Below are 12,150 nucleotides of genomic sequence, written 5' to 3' on the forward strand. Positions count from 1 at the left end.
GATGCATCGTTCAAGTCAACAGGTGGGGAGGGGAGTTTCAGCAGAGGAACTAAGTATTCCAGGAAATCAGAGATCATGGATATTGTTGATCCAGAGGCATAACACGAAAAGGGAGATGTGATGGGGTATGCCAGGCCTTCCTGCCCTCTGCTGTGGCCCACTGCTCTGGAACCCCCGCCCCCCATCTAGAAAAGCTGCTCAGGCTCAGGTACTAACAAGACTTGATCCTCTAGCAGCTTGAAGGATTGGGCAGTAGCCAATCAGGAGCCACCAGGGGAGTTATGAAGGGTTGCCTGCTTTGTCTAGAGGAGAGTGTGGGGTGAAATGGGGACAAGAGAGGAGCTCCCCAGTCTGACTCAAGTCTAAACATGCCCAGTTTTTTCAATCTTTCCTCATAGGTCAGGTTTTCAAAAGCTTTTGTCATTTTTGTTACTCTCCTCTGGGACTCCCTTCAGTTTGTCCACATCTCTCCTAAAGTGTGGCACCAAGAATTGGACACAGTCCTCCAACGGAGATCCTCACCAGTACTGATTAGAGTGGGACAATTATTTCGTGTGTCTTACCTACAACACTCCTGGTTACACACCCCAGAATGATATTAGCCTTTTTCACAACTGCATCACATTGGCTCACATTCTATTTGGATTCAGCATAGCCCCCAGATCCTTTGCAGGAGTACGACTGCCTAGCCAGTTATTCCTATTTGAAGCAGAATGGTGCTCAGCTCACGGCCACTGACAGCTGCATCCCCATCAACGCTAATACTGAACAATGATGGTGACAGAGCACAAGCCTTACTGAACTCCTGTGGAAATGACATGAATACATTTATTAGTCATACAATGCCACTGATATGCATGTCACAGTCCTGACAAATTAAAGAACATTATATGCTGTTTTTGTCTAATGATCCCTAAGCAACTTGAAAGCTGGCAAATGCCTATATTAGAGGGATAACTTCACTCCCTATTGAGGTTGAACCACCTTTGGGAGGGAATAGGGCAGCCGTTTAACAGCTAATAACACCACTGCCAACAGGTTATGCCAGAAAGTGAGGTGTTATTCAAACAACAAATATCACAGGATCTTTTTCAGGGGATAAGGCAACAAGCCACGTTTACTGCGAATACAGAAATTTGGTAAATAGTATCAATAAAAAAATATCAACACTGTAACAACATCAATATTGTTCTTTACTTAGTGAAATAGTATCAATGTAAATACTAGGAAAACAGTATCAACATTGTATCAATACTACAACCACAGAGATTCTTGTTAATAAAATATACTTCGTTGACACGTTTCAGTTGGTATTTTCATTCACACTCACACACACTGACAGGCATACACAGACAGGGAGACAGACAAACATACATAGGGTTCTCACAGATGTCATAGTTACCAGCCTCTTGGCGCTCGTGGTAGTCACTGGCCAGGTGACTGTAGCATGAGGGTGAGGAGCAAAGTTCTGCCAATGCACACCGGTACTCTTGGCTGGTGTGGGGATGTAGACCCGAACCTCCAGCCTTCATCTTTCTGTCACATTTTATAGGGAAAAGACCCCATGAAAGTCTATGGGTTTTTGCTCCGTCATGCGCATCTGCATTTGGTGTGATCCTTAATCACCCACATTGTTGTAAGCCTGATCAGATTTTGTTCTTTGAAGTGAGCTGACTCCAAAGTTATCAGAGTGGGCTCCTCTTCAGCCAGCTGAGTGGTAAAAGTTATTTTCGTCGCTCCTTTCTTCCTCCCTCAAACATTTTAGGTGAGGCTGGTGTTTTCTCTCTCTGTTTTGACATCCCTTACTCAGACCAATTGTTCAATCACTCTCCCTGTCTACACCCACCTCAACTGCTCAGCCATTCACACTTCAATCACTCAGTGCCAACTCCTAGCTGAAGAATTCACATATTATTTTTAAAGCAAACATTATTTCAGTTTTGCCAGTGCTTTTCACAATTAGGCAGGTATATTACATTTCACAGTGTGGCTTCTTGTACTTAAAATAGGGTTTTTACAAATATATTTAAAGTGGGTAAAATTAACAGATAAAATGGCCAGTGGAGTGGTTTTACAAACAATCTTAAAACAAATAGAATTATAGAAAGTAAAGAGACTTGAATTATTATGCAGTAAATGGATATTTTAAAAAGGCTGAAGTGAACATTTAAAAGGGTAGAACAATAAGAGTCAGTTGAGGTTTTTAACTTTGGATTAAAGTTACAATGTGTCAGGCTGAAGTGCCTCTTGGTAGGAAGAGAGGGATGTGTGTGTTTGTGGCTCTGTTCTTTCATGTATTTCATGAAAACAGGATTGGGCCAACAGAGGAAGGATCCATTTGAAACTGCAGGGAAATTTAGGTAACCAGGATGTATTTATCTGAGCTAGAATTTCACGAGGACACCAATGCAACAGCGAATTGAAGACAGGACTAAGCACCGGACACGGACTTGCTGTGTGACTTTAGGCATTATCTACAACATGGTTGCATAGAGATAACTGAAGAGAACTGTTTACCCCTGCAATTAGAATTTATTTTAAAAGTTTGTTGTTGATGCAGGAGCCAGAATAGAATCCAAGCAATGTAGGAATTTGGGCAGATGCAGGGATTTCACTCCAATTCTTGTGTGTAGCTAGTTTAATAAGTGCCAATAGTTAACTGGAATACCGCAACCAGTTCTGATGTCAACCTTTGAAGAAGGATGTTGAAATAATAAAAAGAAAAGAGTGCAGAGAAGAGCCACAAAATGATTTGAAGGCAGGAAAAAATGCTTTTCTGTACAATTTAAGGGGTTTAATTTCTTTAGTTTAACAAAAAGAAGAACAAGAGATGAGCTGATTTCTGTATGAGTTCCTTCAGGGGGAGAAACATACCACGTACTAAAAGTCTCTTTAACCTAGTGAAGAAAGGCATAATTAGGCCCATGACTGGAAGATAAAGCCAGACCTACTCAAATTAGAAATAAGGCACAAATTTTCAATAGTGAGGATGATTAATCATTGGGGGAAAAAACCAAGGGAAGTGAAGATTCTCCATCTCTTAAAGTCTTCACATAAAGACTGGATGCCTTTCTGGGAGTTATGCTTTACTCAAACTCAAGTTCTTGAATTTCTATGGCCTGTGTTATGCCAGGAGGTCAGACTAGATGATCTAATGGTCCCTTCTGGCCTTCACATCTATGAATCCAGCTCACTTTCCCAGTACAACATTGGCTTTGCATATCTAAGAAGAGTAAAAGCAGACAGAACTGATTTTGGCAGTAACATTATTAGCAGATATAACTCAGAACACACACACAGGGAGCAGGTCCATGAACTGTGGATCTTTAATACATAGCAACTTTTCAGAGTAGAACAACACTTTAATATTTGGTCCTAGTTTTATTTGTTATTCTTCGGGATTTTTATAACAACTTTAATTGAGTGAATGAACTTACATTGGCACTAACCTAGAGGCCATGAATGTTTTCTGAAGACTGTAGCATTTATTAACTTAACAGTTATATTACTTTATAGCATTTCAGAATGTTATATCATAGTCTCAGTTAAACAACCGAGTTTACAAGAGCACAGCAACAGAGAGGATTTTATTTTTTCCTTGGAAAGATTAATCTGACTAGGTTCTATATCAGGAGCTGAAGAGAGAGGAAAGAAGAGAGAGAGAGGGTGACAGAGTCACAAAAGAAGAAAAAGATTCAAGAGCATTCAAAAAGAAGGAAAATATTTTTGCCTTTCTGACACCTAGAGGCAGTATGGTTCAGTGGATAGGTCACTGCATCATGATTCAGGAGACCTCATTTCTATTCCCAATTCTGCTAGTTGGCCTTAGGCAAGGGACTTCCCCTCTTTATGACTCTGTCTTGTCTATTAGACTGTAAGATCTTTGAGTAGGGACTGTCCCGTGCTATTTGTTTATACAGTGCCTTTGTCAATGGGGCCCAGATCTCGGTTGGGACCTCTAGGCATTACTGAAGTGTATATATAAGTAGTAATAATAAATACAGACATTTTTCTCAGTGTAAGCAGCTTCTAAGGGTAATTATTTTTATTTGGTGCTGTATATAAATACTTACTGTCCAATGCAGATGAACGCTGAGGTAATTAAGCCCTGTTCCTGAATCCCAAGGCTCAGAGGAATACATTGTGCTCAGAGAGATATGCTTTTCTTATGTAAGTGTCAGTTAAATAAGAATTATTCCAAGAAACGCTAAAGCCTTTGGAAACTACATTAAGGACTCATGCAGGGAGACAGCCTCCAGTAAACTAAGTGTCCCACAGCTGGAAATTTAGACTGGCAAATACCAGTTCACTTCTGCTAACTGCTGGGAATAGGTTTTTGAAGTTTTTGTCCAAGGAGGTGGGCAGAGAAGTGCATTAAACTGAAGACTATCTCTGGCACACATCCCATTTTACTTAGGATCAATAAGCCACTGGGGGATCATGATGTATCAGGCCAAAAATCTCATATCAAGCTGAACCACAGAATCCTCCATGGACATAGTCTTAGCCCTTACTGTATTGTAGCCACAGAGGAGATAGTATGGTCCAGTGGATAGACTGGGTACAGCTGTGGAAATCAGATGACCTCAGTTTTTATCCCAGCTCTGCCATTGCCCTGTTTCTTGACTTTGGACAAGTCACAACTTCGCTGTTCCTCAATTTCCACACCTGTAAAATGGGAATAATTACATTTACCCATCTCAGTGACACACTAGGAGCTCTACACTTGTAGAGAACTGAGCATCATCATCATCAAAAAATGCATGTAAATAGAGTTTTTCCCAATAGTGTCACAGGTTACTTTACCCTGAAACTTGTTAATTTATTTGTATTCAGGCAGCATGTACAAGGTGCTGTATACTGCCCAAACATATACAAAGATACAGTCCCTGCCCTCAAGAGCTTACAGTATAAGAACTTCACTGAAATATTCCCATTCTTAAAAAAGCAATCACAATTAGTGACAAACTGATATTTAATTTATTTATATTTATATTTCATTTACTTTCTCACTGGGACTTATCAGTTTACAGTGAATTGCACTTAAGCTACCACTTTTTATATATTATTAAAAAATATTATTCTGCTCGGATGTCATCATTTTGTATTTCTGAATTTCCTCCATTAGGAGGAAACAAAACAGTTTGCTCTTTAACATGCTAACAGGTTTGTGGGGAGTTGGTCCTGGAGAGTTTAAAGAGTAACACTCTTCACTATTTGGTTGCTAACGCTTGAGCTTTTAGAAGAAATAAAAATGTAAATGAGACTTGATTGTAAGGTGTTGCCCATGGGCTTCTCTTGAGCTATGTCTGCACTGCTGACGAAATTTAGCGGCAGTCACCGGGAGATATGCAAGCTACATAGAGTAGCTTGTGTATCTCCCATCGACTTCCTAACTTCTACTTACCGCGACATCCCCACTATGCTGTGCTGATGGGAAATGCCCTCCTGTCAACGCATCATTATTCTTTTTGGCGGGGATGGATTAGCAGTGTTGACTTCTGGATCGATTGAGCGGTCTGCAGCTCAGTTGATCCCAGAGAATTGATCCAGTGGCGCCGATGCTGCCACTGTCAATGTAGACATAGGCTCAGTCATGGAAGGAGACTGATTTGGAATTGGAATGTGAGAGAGAGCAACCCCCAGCAATAAACCAGGGAGATCATGACCTTTAAATAAATGGGCTTTACATTTTTAGCAGAATCATACTTGAGTTCACTGCTTGAAAATGTGTGGTGGGTCACATGCACCCAATTAGTATATCAGAAATATTTTTAAAGGCAATTCTTTTTGGAAGAAGGAGCTTCTCCCTTTAGATTGGGGAGGAGTGGAGGAGAGAATTAAATATACTGGTAGAAAAGAGGAACAATGCTAAACAAAGAGAGAGACATAAAATATCTGGAGAGGGCTCAATATTCCTGACACCAGTTCATTCTCCAGATGTGGGGACACTTCTCCTTTTGATTCTTATCTCTTTAACTTCTAACCACAGATCAAAAAAGTTATCTTTCTAGCTCCAAAAATCACACCCTGCAATCCACTGTTGTTTGCATCCACTAGCTAGGAACCTTCAAATGTCATAAATCATTTGACCAATTTGACAATGTAATCAGCAAAGGAAATGGATCTAGGGACAGATATGCTATGGTGATGGGTGGTTTAAAAATAGCGACTGAGAAAAGAGATGAGGATTCTTCAGGTAATGAAGCAGAATAGTAGAACCAGGACTAGAAAACTAATTCCCCCCTTAAGCATTTGACCTAAAGCTTTTTTCTAAGGCTCCCAAACTAGGCAAATGGCCTCTACTGTCCAGGGAATCCTTTTCCAGTAACTGACCCCACATCAGAGTCCTCTGGTTGGGAATATGTTTTATCACAGGTTTTTGAGGCTGTTTAATTCAGCTGACTGACAGCGCTCGACATGTCTCCATTGTGCAGCGCTCTTTAAATGGCAGTTCATCTTTGTTCTCCCTCTTAGTAAGGCTGCCTGCTGAAGACTCTTAATAAGCAGCCTACAAGATTGTATCAATGAAGTGCCCAGGTTTCAAGTGCAATCTGCTAAATTATAAATCCTGAATGAGAGTTTCATTAGGAAGGATTATTAAAAAAAGGAGGATATGGCAGACAGAGGGTGATGCTGAAATATGTTTTTATATTAGCAAAGATAGTTTTGTTTGTTTAAAACTCCCTGAAGAAAAGTTCACATGATGGCCCAACTGCCAGGCAGTATGCAAGATCAGTCACCCAACAAACTGATCTCCTCACTAATCACAATGCAAAGTCATAGATGAAAACAAAACGGGAAGAATATTTTTGCAACACATCAGTGGGCAAAGAAGCAAGAGAGGGGCTTTTGCCACATGCTGCAACAGTAAAATTAGAAGGAACATCTGTAATTTCATTCAAGCATGACTTGAAAGAATTCCCTGGGAAGACAAAGTTGAAGATCACTGAATCCTAGTGGACAACATTACTTGTACACCATAGAGTCATAGAATTCAAGACTAAAAGGGACCTAGTCTGACCTCCTGTATTTCACAGGCCACCAACACTGACCAGCACCTGCACACTACATCCAACAATCAAAATTAGTCCAAGGTATAATAGCCTTCAGGAGACAAAACCATTATGTGCCATAGGCAGAGAACAGGAGGAACCGAGGTGCACCATGTCTACAAATGAAGCAGAGACTATTCCTTTATCTTCTGATATGGACATAGTGCTAATTGAATGGTAAAAATACCAGTTAATGAATATTTTTGTTTATGCAGACAAGCTTGGTTTACTGTGATTTATGAGGTTCTATTATTACCATAAATATTCAGATGACCCCACATGAAAACATTCACATATCCTGAACATTTTGCTGATTCTAACACAGGATTAATCTTCTGAAAATTCATACGTGACAAACATGTTTATTATTTGTCATTCTTCATTGCCATCTTCAAACTCTTTCAGCCCTCCAGGCATGGCACAGAAACTAGATCATGTGACTTAAAATACAGACAAATCTAAGCAAACATTTCACAAACAGCCAAAAGTCAATGGGAATTGAGATTTTAATTACCATGTGTGCCTTTGAAAATCTCCCCAGAGTCAATTAATAAATTACTACTAAATACATTCGGATACTCTTTAAAATAACCCACCAAGATGCACACTCTCCTAAAATGGGTAGCCTTGATATCTGAGCACATTGTTGGAACTTTTGTTATTTCTTTCCCATTCCTCTCTATAATTTGTTATCCCCACTGATCACATTACGTCTAATATGAGATATAAATTCCATGAGCAGGGACCATCTTTTTCTCGAAGTTCTGTAAAAGTTCCTATCATGCTTTGGGGTATTATAAAATAATCATAGGAATAGTAACATTGAACTGGGGATCTGACTAGTTGTGGTTCTTAAAAGAACATACTAGCACACTTTGCAGACAGTCGGGTGTTGGCTCCAGTCCTCTGATCAAATTCAGATTCCCATGATTATGTTGTGCCTGCCCTAAAATTCCTCTTGTAGTTTAAACTACAGAAGTTATTTTTCACTACTCTTGCTTGACACTGTTAAGTGATATTGCTGAGATAGAATGGCTGCCTTGCTCCACTCCAGAAACATCTTCATTTCAGTGATGAAGTGAGCAATCCTTATACAGAGTCAATAAAATGACTTGGGATCCTTCCAGATGAAAGAAATGATGGAAATGCAAGTTATTCTATTATCACTGACAGCTGCATGGGTACTGAAAGGCATTTGATGCCGCTGCTAAATTTATTTGTTGACCTCTTTTAATATTCCTTATTCTTTTTGAATTGCTTCGTGTTTACTTTGGAAGGAATAACATACTCTTCCTCCTATGGGTGGGTTGCCTATTTTATTTCCCTTTGGTTTGCCAGCTCTCTTCTCCCTGGATCTGCTGCCAAAAGCAGCTCTTGTTTAATTGCTGAGATTGCTTCCCTAGACGAATGTATGTTAATCACTAACTCTATTAAATCATGATAATTACTTGGCTGTCTGTAACAGTAATTATTGGTGCCCAGAGGAGATTCAGAACTGAACAGCCTTTCCTTATTGCCAGAGGCTTTGGTGCCACTTGAACATGTCCCCATTAATATAGCAAAAAAGAAGAAGACAGTGATAGCAGCAATTCTCTCACATTTAGGTTAATGATAGAGTATGTGATAGAAAAAAGGGTATGCCAGCTGATCTGACTAGTCAAAATCAGATTGGCAAGAAATTGTGTATGCACTCAACTCAGCTGCATGCACTAGATGTATTATAATAATTATCTGCATATTTTTTATTGGTCTAAAGATCTGAAAAATACAAGGAATCTGCCCTTGCTAGAACAGAGACTAAGGCCTGAATCAGCAAAGTACTTAAATTAAACACATGCCTAACATTTAAGCATATGACTTCAAAGGGACTACTCATGTGCTTAAGTACCTTGCTGAATTTGGGCCTTAAGGAACCTTGTGTCCAAAATCAATATGCTGTATCGTTGGATGCAAAAGAGAATAAGACAAGGATTGTCATTTCCTATATGTTTGTCCAGCACTTGGCAGAATGGGGCTCCAACCTGGCTGGCCGGTAGGCACTGCTACATATAAATGTTTCATAATAACAATAACAAATCTTCCTTTCCTAGTGGTGGTGGTCTGGATATTTTCTTTCAGACATCCAGTGATTAGAGATCGAAGTGCTGTGGCATTACCAACAAGCTCAGAGATTTCAAGGCCAAAAGGGACCATTAAGATAATCTAGTCTGGTTTCCCATATAATACAGGCCTTAGAACTTCTCCAAAATAATTTCTGAAGCACATCTTATAGAAAAACATTCCAGCTTGATTTTAAAATGGTCAGTGATGGAGAATCCATCATGACTCTTGGTAAAGTTGTTCCAATGGTTAATTGCCTTCACTGTTAAAAGTTTACACTTTATTTTCAGTCCGAGTTTGTCTAGCTTCAACTTCCAGTCATTGGATCATGTTATACTACTCTCTGCTAGACTGATGAGCCCATTATTAAATATTTGTTCTCCTTGTTGTTATGCATAGACTGTAATCAAGACACCCCTTAACCTTCTCTTTGTTAAACTAAGTAGATTGAGCTCTCTGAAAGTGTATCATTATAGGGCAGGTTTTCTAATCCTTCAGTCATTCTTGTGGTTCTCCGAACCCTCTCCAATTTGTGAACATCCTTCTTGAAGAGTTGACACCAGAACAGGACACAGTATTCCAGCAGCCATCACACTAGTGCCAAATACAGGAGGAAAAATAACCTCTCTACTCCTGAGATTCCCCTGTTTATGTGTCCATGGATTGCATTAGCCCTTTTAGCCACTGCATTGGCCTGGAAGTCCATGGTCAGCTGATTATCCACCATGACACCCAAATCTATTTCACAGTCCCTGCTCCTCAGGATAGAGTCCTGGATAGTTATCTCAGGGTAGGGAAGATGGAGAGACACAAATCCAAGAACTTTCTATGATCATGATTAACAAGAGTTCTGTGGCACTTTAAAGACTAACAAATTTAATTTTAGCAGGCATAAGCTTTCGTGAGGCTCAGCTCACTTCGTCAGATGCAGAGGTGGAAATGAGAAATATAGGATCATCATATACATATACAAGTGCAAAGAGAACAATGGGGTAGGTGGATGAAAGCTGGGTACTTGAGGTCTAGTGACAGTCATTGAGTAAGAGGTGAGAATGGGTGAGTGAAGCAATTTACTTCTTGTAATGAGAGCCATTCCAAATCTGTTTAAACCCAATTTGAATGTATCAAGTTTGCAGATCATTTCTAACTCAGCAGTTTCTCTTTGAAGTCTGTTTTTGGAGAAGTACAGCAACTTTCAGGTCAGTGATAGTGTGCCCTGGGAGATTAAAGTGTTCTCCCACTGGTTTATGGATGTTAGTATTTTTTATGTCTGATTTGTGTCCATTTATCCTTTTGCATAGTGAATAGTCCAGTTTGGCCAATGTAAATGGCAGAGGGGCATTACTGGCACATGATGGCATATATAACATTAGTGGATGTACAGGTGAATGAGCCCCTTATAGTGTGATTGATGTGGTTAGGATCAGTGATGTTATCACTAGAGTCGATGTGTGGGCAGAGCTGACAACGGGGTTTGTTGCAGGGATAGGTTCCTGGGTTGGATTAGTTGTAGGGTGTATGGTTGCTGGTGAGTATTTGCTTCAGGCTGGGGGGCTGTCTATAAGCCAGGATGGGTCTGTCACCTACTGCCTGAGCAAGAGACGGATCATCTACTAGAATAGGTTGTAGATCTTTAATGATGTGTTGGAGAGATTTTAGCTGGGGACTGTAGGATATGATCATGATTGCCATTCATTTAGAGGTGTATGTCCTGTTTTGGCTAAGTACAGCTGACCTTTGTGGCCAAGCGAAGGAGATTCTCTAGGTGATACAGTGCAGTAGGGAGCGAGCAGCTCTGTAACATAGTTATCAGGCTTTTAAGCTGGAGTGTTGGGGTGGTGGGGAAGGCGTTCAAGGAGATTTGTGTAATCCTGAAATTTTCACACTTTGTAGATATAGTTCTGAGTTATGTACCTTTGACACTCCTCAGTGATAAATCATCTAGGCAAACAGGTGATTTGGTGAATTAGTCATTGGCAAGCAAACCCCAGAACTTCCCCTCCTAGTCCCCAGTTTCACTAGAAGGCCAGCCTGTCACATTGAAGGTTTGGTGAACTGTTAAACTACTGACCAAGTAGCCAGAAGTCTGTTGCAGGGAAAATTTTTGAGCACTTACTGAAGTGAGTCAATATGTGAGGATTCAGGAAAGATGTGTCTAATGACCAATTAACAGCATAGATTTATTAATACCCGCTCAACCTAAATGAATCTAATGGCCTTCAGCATAATTACTGATGAAACAGATAACAGGGAATGTGCTGCAGAGGATATTTGAATTTTCAGAAACACATCCTTATATCATCCCACCACACAGTGAACAAAGAAGCTGGAAAAAATGCCAGCTAGATAAAGATAACCCGCCATGAATTAGAAATTAGCCGATGAAAGAGAAACAATATAGTCATTAATGGTTAGCTCTGCAAATGTGAAACCGTACCGGAGGCCTGATTCAAAGCACGCTGAAGTCAATGGGAAGATTTTCATTGCTTTCAATGGGCTTTGGTTAAAGTTCCAAGTGGTGCAAGGGTGACAGGAGTCATTATAGGAAACCACACTTAATTTTTCATTAATGATCTAGGAGAAGGTTTAAATGTAACCATAATTCGATTTGCTCACACCAAGATCAGAGGAGGAGAAGCAAACACACAAGTAGCTCAGGAGCAAACTGCAAAGAGATTGAAACAGTGATTTTGGGCCTTTGTAAACAAATATATAGCCTCGCCCATCCCTCCCTGCAGCAGAGCACGAAATAAAAGCTTTGCTTTCAAGTCAGATAACCGCTCTACAGCTCACTGGCTGAATGGGAACTTGTCTACTTCTCTTAAACTTTTCCCCTACACCATATATTTAACAACACGCTTAATTCCAGCAAGGCAAGATACATTTCTGAACTCCCTACACTTTGGATGAAACCCCAGTTGGAAACCTCTGAAGGAGGCAAGGACAGGTTTATTAAATCATGTGTAATTTATTTCAGGCATTCTTTGAAGAAGCT

Source organism: Emydura macquarii, unplaced genomic scaffold, assembly GCF_026122565.2.
Source record: "Emydura macquarii macquarii isolate MOO-44397 ecotype Brisbane River unplaced genomic scaffold, CSIRO-AGI_Emac_v2 contig_1253, whole genome shotgun sequence".
Taxonomy (NCBI): Eukaryota; Metazoa; Chordata; order Testudines; family Chelidae; genus Emydura; species Emydura macquarii.